We start from the raw sequence: 10,239 nt of genomic DNA, 5'->3' as shown, positions 1-10,239 counted from the left end.
TTTGCCTTTGTTTTAAATTGCTTGGAGCAGCTCTGTGACTACACCCTTAAAAAAAAATCCATTTAAAAATGCTTCCAGGATGTGACTGTACCTTACAGGGCAGCCATTTTTTCCCTTCCCCAGGAAGGGACTGCATGTTATGATGTACAGTCACTTCCTCGAAGCATTTTTAAAGGGGTTTCTCTTTTTTTTGTCATGCAGCCACAGAACTGCTCTAAGCAACTTCAGACATCTAAAGGGTTTGAGGAAGAAAGAAGTAGCTTTCTGAACACCTCATAAGTGCCTTTTTTGTTGTTGTCCTTCCATGGTCAGGTCAAAACTGTTTTATTTCTGCAGGCTTTCAGGAACCGACTGCATTTAAGGAAAGGGCTTTGAATAGCGCTGTGCTGTTTTTACTCTCTGCATTTTAATAGATGTTTTTACAACGTTTTAATTCTCTTATAGTTTAATTACTTTTTAACTATTATATTTTATATGTTTTAGCTAGCTGTTTTAATTTTTGTGGCCTGCCTTGAGTCCAAATTCTGGGAGAAAGGAGGGATAGAAATAAATGTTTGTTTTTTTGAAGATACTTACCAAACAGATTCAGAAAACAATGGGTAGAGAAATATACAAATGTTTTAAAATAACATGGTCACCCTATATAATCTTTTCAGAAAGACAAGTATGCACTATGGATGTAGTTTCTTAGTTTTGTGATCTTCCTCTCACACATTTATAAAAATGCTATACATACTCACATCTCTGCTTTTATAATTCAAAATATCACTGGGAATATACAGATAGATAGGCAGATACAGCCAACAGCATTTTTTCCTCCTTCAGACATTATGGGTCTTGTTTTGCTGTTAACAAACTTCTTGTGTCACACCATTCAACTGGGGCCAAAAAAGAAAAACTTCCTGATGCAGAAGCAGATGATTCTTCTGCGGCTGACCTCCCAAGCCTGGGAAAATCAAAACCACCCAAGTTAAATATAAGTTCTTCCATTTAGAAAATGTCAGTCTGGCAGCCTTTACCTGGCCGTTTAGCTGGAGCTCCTAACTTGACAGAGAAGTGAGCCTTTTTGGATAGCTAGGGGTTAATCCAGCCTGCCATCCAAGCCAGGGGAGAGAAGCAGATTCCCAGATGCCCCTGCTAGAGAAATTAATCCTGGAGCTTAGCATCTGGATCCTTCAACTGCCAAGCTTGCCCCAGTAGTCTGTTTCATCACTGGGCCAGATTAAATAAGAATGAGGAGCAGGTTCTGCACCGTCAGCGACAAGGAAAAAAACACACCTCCAAACCAAATCAGTTTTACCATTGCGTGTTCCCATGCTAATGTGCGTTTAAACAACGTGGCACTTTAAAGCTATATCAAAGAAATCACAGCCAAGCTGTCAGTGTGCTTTTCACAAAAGTTAGAGGTAGGGGAGGAAGTGTATATAGACAGTTCCATTAGGACACCACCTGTTTCTTATGTATACAGTTTATAGTGTGGGACTAATGTATTTTGTTCCAGGCATCTTGCAAAAATTGCCTGATATTTTCCTCCATTTATTAATGCAACTTGCAACAACAGATGGGGCTTGAGCTGCTGAATTCTGATCAGGATTTCAATCCCTTGAAGCTCAGCCATTTATTACAGCAGGGAGATTACTTTGGAAGTAGCAGCAACCGGCAGCATCTGAATATTGAATCAGATTTTGAACAATATAAAAGTGAGGGTGTTTGGGACATCACTCTCAGTCAGCAGGAGCTGACCAGCTCACAGCCGTTATCTTGCTGACTGTTTACAAAAAGGGCACTGATATCAGCAGGCTTCCTGGGGGGACTCAGGGTCAGCCTTGTGTGTGAGCTCGGACACAAGAATTCTCTGGTTTCAATCTGATAGTAATTTTAGCCCTGTTTCTTACATTCATTTCTGACAAAATGTGACTTTTGCCCATAATTTTTCACATGATTACTTTTCTTGGGACATCTTATATGCTATCTTCTCACCCTTACCTCTCTTTATATCCCTGCTTGTGACCGCCACTCTTTCAGCTTGACCTTTTCCCCTTAGCTGTCCATAAAGGCTCCTGCTGAATAACTTTGCCCAATGTCCCACGCTGGAGCTTTGTGGCTCAGATTCCCAGAAGGGCAGGAGGACTGCCCTGCAGAGCAAAACAGAGAGTAACTCAAGAGCAAAACTGAGGAAACAACGAAGAACCTATCCCCCTACAGCTAAGAGTAAAAACAAGGAGTTATGCAACAGAGGGGCTGCATGAGCAGCATCTGGAGGGCATGTGGATAATACCCGGCTTGCAACTCCATATAAAATGAAAGTGAGGCTTGATATCAGTAAAACTGAAGTCAATGGCCATTCGTTGAGAACAGTAATAGGAAAGGACCATACTGTCCACCTTCTAAACACTGATGTATAGCTACATACCCAGATTCAATGGGCTCTTATGTGCCCCCTTCATGGCCTGCCTGCATTCAGGAGTTTCCATTTGTGCATTTGGGTTTCTTGTGCCCACCTCTAGAAATGTCCCGTCTGATTTATTTGTGCTGGAACATTCTACTTGAACACTTACAGTGAACCAACTCTCTCATTCCTTAAGCACAAAACCCATTTTTTCCACGGCTTAAAGGTAAAGGTAAAGGACCCCTGGCCGTTAAGTCCAGTTGCGGAAGACACTGGGGTTGCGGCGCTCATCTCGCTTTACTGGCCAAGGGAGCCGGGCGTTTGTCTGCAGACAGCTTCCGGATCATGTCACCAGCATGACTAAGCCAATTCTGGCAAACCAGAGCAGCACACGGAAATGCTGTTTACCTTCCCACCGGAGCGGTACCTATTTATTTACTTGCACTTGATGTTCTTTTGAACTGCTAGGTTGGCAGGAGCAGGGACTGAGCAACGGGAGCTCACCCCATCACGGGGATTCGAACCGCCAACCTTTTGATCGGCAAGCCCTAGGCTCTGTGGTTTAGACCACAGCACCACCCGTGTACCTTTTCCCATGACTTAATGCCCCTTAATACTTATCCCAACTGAACCAATGTCTAAATATGTGCAGAAAGGTGAGTGATTAATTCCTGATCCACATAAATAAGCAGATTAGAATGCAGCTATCCTTCAGTTTTCACACTTCTCCAAATTTTGCAGTATGGTTCTGACTAAAAAACCTAGTCAACTGCACATAAAATGCTAGTTTTCATGCTTTTTAAAATTGCAGATTTATGGAGAAATGTAACAGAACAGACTTAAGGAGGAAAAACTATTCTGGAACAGAAATAGATGGATCTGTCCATCCTTAAGAATATGTCATTTTTCTGCTTTCCTTTTTAATGTCTAGTTATGTCATGAAAGAAAGGTTAAAATTCTACTGGTCCATTTAAAAGAAATGTTCACCATTCCAGCCTAGCATGGAAGTTGGTTCTAGGCATTACTTTGGAAAATGCGAAACAGAGGCACAAAGTTTGTAGGACTATTACAAATAACACTCAAATATCAAAGTGTATTTTAAATTTGTTAGAATTGCTTCATAATAACTGCACAGTGTTTTCAGCACAAGCAGCAGAATCACATTTCTTTGTCCTCTGTCTCTGCATTGCTTTTTAGACATAGATTCAGCATGTACAGGTAGTTCTTAGGCACATTTAATTGTTTATTGTTTAGATCAGCCTTCCACTGGGCATTCACCTAGTAGTCATAGGGGACGAGGAATTGTATGCCAGCAAGGAAGACTTTTTTCTACACAGGCTGCCACAATCAGGGCAGCTTGCCTGTTCTGCCTCCTCCCCTCTGGTGCTTGGCATGGCAGTGATTGGGCTGGTGGTGCCTACTCACAGCTGTGCAAGATTTAATCCCAAAGAATCGAATGAAACAATTATGCATAAACAGTTTTGCTCTGCCCACAAATAGGCTAATTTTGTTTTTCTAAGTTGGTAGCTTTTGTAGGTTCATTCATAGGGCTGGTTTAAAATGAGAAAGTTGGTAAGAATTACAGTGGTACCTCGGGTTACAGACGCTTCAGGTTACAGACGCTTCAACTTACAGACTTCGGTAACCCAGAAATAGTACCTCAGGTTAAGAACTTTGCTTCAGGATGAGAAAAGAAAATGTGGCGTGGCGGCAATTAGCTAATGTGGTACCTCAGGTTAAGAATGAACCACCAGAATGAATTAAGTTCTTAACCCAAGATACCACTGTATAGATTGCAAACCTGAAGAATCATCACATTATCTTAAAGCCAGGGAGTTAGGGAGAGTTGCTATCCACTAAAATTAGGGCCTAAATGTTGAGCTTCTGAGGCATTTGAATACCTGCTGTTTTGATTTTCCAGTCCCCAGATGACCTAGGTTCTTTTCTATGTAGATTTTGCTTCATACTTTTTCAAAACATATATTAATACTGAGGAATTTTGATGATCTCCTTGAAAGACAGACCTGCATGAAACCTTTTTATTGATGCTGCAGAAGTGGCTTAGGTTTGTGAGGCTACTCACCTACAAAACTCTGATTTCCAAGGCAGCACCCTTAAAAGATAATGAGTTCCCAAGAGAGAGAGCCTATATTTTACATCAACACTGAGTTTTCTTCACTGCTTGAAGGAATTATTTTGGTTTGTCTGTGTGACATGGGACTAGGTTAATTTAAAGGTGGCTTTGGCTCTGATGTAGATGTGCAATCTGTTGGGGGAAACTCTAACACAAAGTAGAGAAGGTGGCGGTTTTTATCTGATGAATGCCTGTTGAGATTTAATTGTACACTGGCATGTATTAGTGAACTGGACACCTATTCATTTGTGAGTAGCTACAGACAGAGCCCTGCTGCTTGGCATTATACTTTGTCACCAGCTTCCCCATTTTATTGTCTCCATATCTTGGTTACTTCAGCTGAAATTTTGACAAGTGACAGGCTGGTGACCTTAATCTGTCCATTTTACCCTCTTTGCTTCCTCTTCGATGAAAGCAGACAGCTGGGAGGTCAACCTTTGGTAAGGACCTAGCCTATCACAATGTCAATAAATTGTTATTACGGATGTTCCTAACTTAATGCTCCTCACTAATATCCCTGCAGTAATGATTTAAAAAGCAAGCCCCAACCTTTATACAGTAAGCCACCATATCCTACATTACAAGTGGAAAGCTGAGGCTGAGAGATAGTGACTTGCCTAAGGCCCCCTCAGTATGGGCCAAATTAGAGGTTATCTTGCCAAAAGCATGCAATCAAGTCCCAAGCTTTTTATAATGGGTCTGAGGGGAGGAAGAGTGTAGTGGGAGAAGAGGATATTGAGCATATGAAAAAATGCTACACCTGCACACCTGACGTGATACAGCCCAGACTGTTGCCACTTCAGTCTACACAATACGTAGATCTGCTTACAGAGGCATTTAGGAAACAGCAAGGAAATTAAAGTAGTTTCAAATTTACCTACAGGATTTCCACTTCAGAACACTATTTTAGATTTATTTGTAAAGATGGAAATTCACTCTTAGAAATGTGAGGGGATACCTACCCCCCAGTGAGCTAAGATGTACATTGCACTGGTATTATCTTTACTGCATTTTTCAAATAACTCATCATAACAAACCATTGTTGCTTGGGGCACATTCAAATTATAACATTTTCCTCACTGAGAATGAGTACAATGTACCTCTGGAGCTGTTAAGAGTATCCAAATATGCTCTGCAAACATTCAGAAGCTAAGAGCACAAACCTAGGAGAGAGCGCCAAATTAGCTTTACTTAAAAGGATTTAATGGGAACCTAATTTTTAGAAAGGTTACCGCCATTTGGCAATTAGACGATGATAGGGAGACAGAAAGTTCTATGAATTAATACCAAACTGCTGTGAGTAAGGTAATTAATTTATTCTCACCCTTTGGTGACATTAAATTGATGCAACCTTCCTTGATTGGCACTGTGATAGTTCAGAACTAACAAGATCAGACCATCGCTGTTTTCTCTTTGGCTGATCATTTTTTCTGTATTTTTCATGTATTGTGGTGGAGATGTCAAACAAGGCATGACCCATGGGCCAAATCCTGTTTTCAGGGATTTAGATCCTGCAAAATAGTAAATCAGTTTATGGTAATATGGTTGCCCAGTTTCACCTATAAGAAAGAACATTTTCAAGCTGCATAAAAAAAAGAACCTGGAAAAGTTAATAATTTAATGATACACCTTTTTTATTTTCTTCTTTTCATATGTAATATGCATGTAATATGCACACATTTGTATAAAATACTGTGTCTGGGTGTAAGGGCTCCGTGGGTGTGACCCATCATTGCTGGGTGGTCCCAGCTTTATTACGCAGCCTGAGGGGTCGGTTTAAGTGACAAAATACTTCTAGCCTTCGGTCTGGAGATCCTAATAGCTCCAAAGAATGCAGAAATTGTTCACTAGTGCATTATGAAATTGGTATCTCATCAATATATGGGGAGATATATTATATTTCTCTTTGAATTATACCAATTATTCCTTAATTTACACTTAAAAATATGAATCCTCACATGCAAATTTTATGCGTTGGCGTCGCTTTGGTCTTTTTTTGCTGATGCAAGTCCTCCTTTATCGGCAATTCATAACTGGCCATCCTATGTCTGTCTCAGTTTGCTCTTAGAGCCTGTGTTCATGGTTCCACCTGGTTCAGATAATTGTGTTTTCTAAAGAAATACACCAGTGTTCTCTCTGCCTAATTTGCACATCAAGAAAATGTTTTGTGTGGGCACTGCAGCTTGCTTGAAAGCTCTTCTCCTTGTTTGCTTTCCTTGCTGTAATTTCAATTCAGTTGGTTAATACTTTCTGTACAGAAAATTATACCACCTAAATTTGCTTTGTCAAAGGCAAAAGGACTTCAGGGGGAAAATATGTTTAGGATGGGAGTGTTAATGAGAAATAGGCTGTTATTTCTCTTTCAGAAATCTAACATGGGCTATAGCTCACACGCCAATAAATGCATTTTGTCTCTCCTCAATTTTCTGGTGCCACACTGGTTATCTTTTATTAACTTGGTAGTCATAAGAAGAGCTCTACTGAATCAGGGTAAAGGCCCATCTGGCAGAGGCAGACTTTGGGCTCTCCAATTTCAGCACCCTGCGCAACACTAAAAATTGGCCCCTCCCCATCTCTTGTGCTCCATTGTACAGCATTGTTGTGGCATCCCCAACAGCACAGCGCCCAGTGTGCCCAAACTGTGTGAGCTACCATAAAAGCACCTCTGTCATCTAGAAGGGCTTTGCAACCACTTTGTCCATATCCCAAATACCAAGGCTAGCTGGGCATATACTGTCAGAAATGGACCTCCAAGCTATTTGGAGACAACAGATTAAAAACAACAACAGTTACAGGTATCCCTCTCATATAAGGGAGATGCCAGGATGGGAGGAGGGATCTGGGGTTGGCCAATTGAGAGGCCCATCTTCCAATCCAGGCCTGGGATCTCAACTAACGCTGTCCAATCACAGTGCTTGCAAGAAAGAATGTTGGTTCTATAAACGCTTTAAAGGTAAAGGTAAAGGGACCCCTGACCATTAGGTCCAGTCGTGGCCGACTCTGGGGTTATGGCGCTCATCTTGCTTTATTGGCCGAGGGAGCCAGCGTACAGCTTCTGGATCATGTGGCCAGCATGACTAAGCCGCTTCTGGCAAACCAGAGCAGCGCACGGAAACACCATTTACCGTCCCGCCAGAGCAGTACCTATTTATCTACTTGCACTTTTGACATGCTTTCAAACTGCTAGGTGGGCAGGAGCAGGGACCGAGCAACAGGAGCTCACCCCGTCGTGGGGATTCAAACCATTGACCTTCTGATCAGCAAGCCCTAAGCTCTGTGGTTTACCCCACAGCTCCACTCGCGTCCCCATAAACCCTTTACCCAAGTGCATTTTACCCCTCACTCTTTGGCTAGTTTTCTGAATATTATAGAATCATAGAATCAGAGAGTTGGACGGAACCCCAATGGTCATCTAGTCCAGCCCCCTGCAATGCAGGAATCTCAGCTAAAGCACCCATGACAGATGGATGAGTCCCAAAGGGTTGACACAAACAGGCAGGTCTTGCAATGACTCCAAATGGTGCTCAGGTTTAGATGTTTTATGGAGAGGGAACTCCACAGTGGGGGGGGGGCAGCTGACCTTGTTTTCTGCCCTTGCTGGCTGAACTTGATGCATGGATGTTATCATTAGGAGAGCATCATGGATGGACAGAGCTGACCTGCTCATGAGGTGAAGTGGTTGCCTTAGGGCAGCAGGATCCAGACGGTTGGAAAGGTCAGCAGTTTCAGGTCCACAAGGTCTCTGCCACTTGTCTCCTCTGCCGCCACTCATTGCTGCTGCCTGCCTCCTCCACCTCCTCCTCCTCCTCTGCCTCCCCACTGCCAATTTCTCTCCTAACTCACTCAACCCCCCACTGCCAGCTCCCCGCCCCTTTTGCTGGCTTCTTTTTCAGCCTCTATTTCTCCCCTTTTTCTAGTCATCAATGTGAGGAATAAGAATATGCTTTTTCAAAGGCCATAAAGTTAAAACACTGCATAATCACAGACTTGCTTATAGGGCGTATCTTTAGAACAGCGTGTGGTTAGGATGCTCATAGATAAGGTCCATTTGCAATTGAAATGCTGTTTATTGTATACTTCGGCTAATATGGAGCTTGTTTACACCCACTAGTGGTTGGTATGTGGCTTAAAGCTAATCAAGGGTGGTAGTCGCCAAAATTAGAGTAATGGGTATAAGAAATGAAAATGTTGCTCTTTCATATATAAAAGCCACAAGGCCACAGCTATTAGGCAATTCCAAGACATGGTGTTGCTTTGCTCAAGGCCATAGCTACGCATAAAGTTGATTTGTAATCTCAGACAGTTCAGATTAGCAGGCGTCAGCAAGAATCGGCTGACACCTGCTAGTGGTCAGAAGGCGGCTGTACAGCAAGTACAGAGATCAATTCACACTTGTCTCCAGGTATTTTTGCTTGGCTTAGCAAATGGTTGCATAGGAAATAGACCAAATAAGGTAAATAATGAATAATGTTAATAGAGTAATTAGGTGGTCGTGATAGGCTGTAAACCTTGTAGTCTCCACCCAAGGGAGAGACAAGGGAGGGAACCTGCACTTCAAATATAGGGAATATAAGCTGGTGTTTTATCAATTTTGGGTGTGCCTACTTTTGGACACCTGTTCTTGCAAGAACATTGTTGTAATCAATAAACTCTTTGCTGCTTCACCAATTTTGTTCAGATTTTATTTTGAGGGTCTCAGACCCACTTCTAACAAGCAATGTGTAATCTCAGACCCTTTGTCTATAACCTTTGAGAATTCTTGGAGAACAGGTGAGATCCCTGCAGACTGGAGGCAAGGAAATGTTGTCCCCATCTTCAAAAAGGGGAACCTGCAACCTGCAAGGCAACTTACAAGCATGAAATATAAACCACAGCTACAGACAGCACCTTATTGTGGCTGGCTGGCTGTAGCTTGGTGGCCTCCTCTACTGCCAAGACACAGGAAACTGGTTAGTTGGGCACTGGTGGTGGTGGTGAGAGTGAATGAAACATACAGTTCCAAGGAACTACAATGAACATATCGCTACTGTCAGCATGAAGGTGTGAAATGTACCTATTTTCATTTGACAAATATTTAGAGGTATGGAATCAGTGAAAATGCCCACTCTACTTAGTCTTCCCTGTGATCAGACAGACAGTTCAAATATCCTTTCAGGCACATTTGGGGGGGGCAGGGGGGAGCAAGGAGGGGACAAATGAATGTCACACTTCCTAATGTTTAACATAAGTTAAAATGATGTTTAAGGCTAAAACTAGTGGCATACAAAAGTAACAAATAAATAAAATGTTTCTAGTGCAACACCAGGACCAGGAAGTGCTCTGTTAACAGGAAGAACATTTTGCTAACATTATCACCTCCTCCTGCAAGGCATCCAATTAGTGTTTGTGCCTGCACCAATGGACAGATCTTTAAATTCTTATCTCTGAATACTACCTTCAGTCGTTGCTGTTTTTCCAACAGTTAACAGAAGACAGCTGGATAAAATGTGTGGTCTCAAGGACAGAAAGAACAGTCAAGGGGTTTGGAGGGCTCCCCCCTTTTCTCTTTTGTCTGGGAGCCTAGTGGAACTGCAGACTCCTGCAGATATTTAATAAAAGCCAGCATCTGTGCTCATCTCCCTCCAATTAGCTAGCATTATCCTGAGGCCAGTCTACTGTTTCTTACACGCAGTGATGCTTGAAACAACAGCTACAACAACAGAGGACCAGAGTGACC

The 10,239-nt window shown here is 42.3% G+C and overlaps 1 long non-coding RNA gene across 1 annotated transcript; it reads right to left on the bottom strand.

Moving 5' to 3' along the window:
- Positions 1-645: 645 nt before the first annotated feature.
- On the bottom strand, positions 646-6,030 carry LOC309531765. Its single transcript, XR_014219437.1, has 3 exons — positions 5,848-6,030; positions 1,987-2,135; positions 646-878 (listed from the first exon to the last, which is right to left on the bottom strand). It is a non-coding gene; the product is annotated as an uncharacterized lncRNA (long non-coding RNA).
- Positions 6,031-10,239: the final 4,209 nt, after the last annotated feature.

This window comes from Podarcis vaucheri (assembly GCF_965113315.1).
Source record: "Podarcis vaucheri genome assembly, chromosome: 4".
NCBI classification, from domain to species: Eukaryota; Metazoa; Chordata; class Lepidosauria; order Squamata; family Lacertidae; genus Podarcis; species Podarcis vaucheri.
Note: the sequence above shows the minus strand (reverse complement) of the source record. Positions and strands in the feature narration are given on the sequence as shown.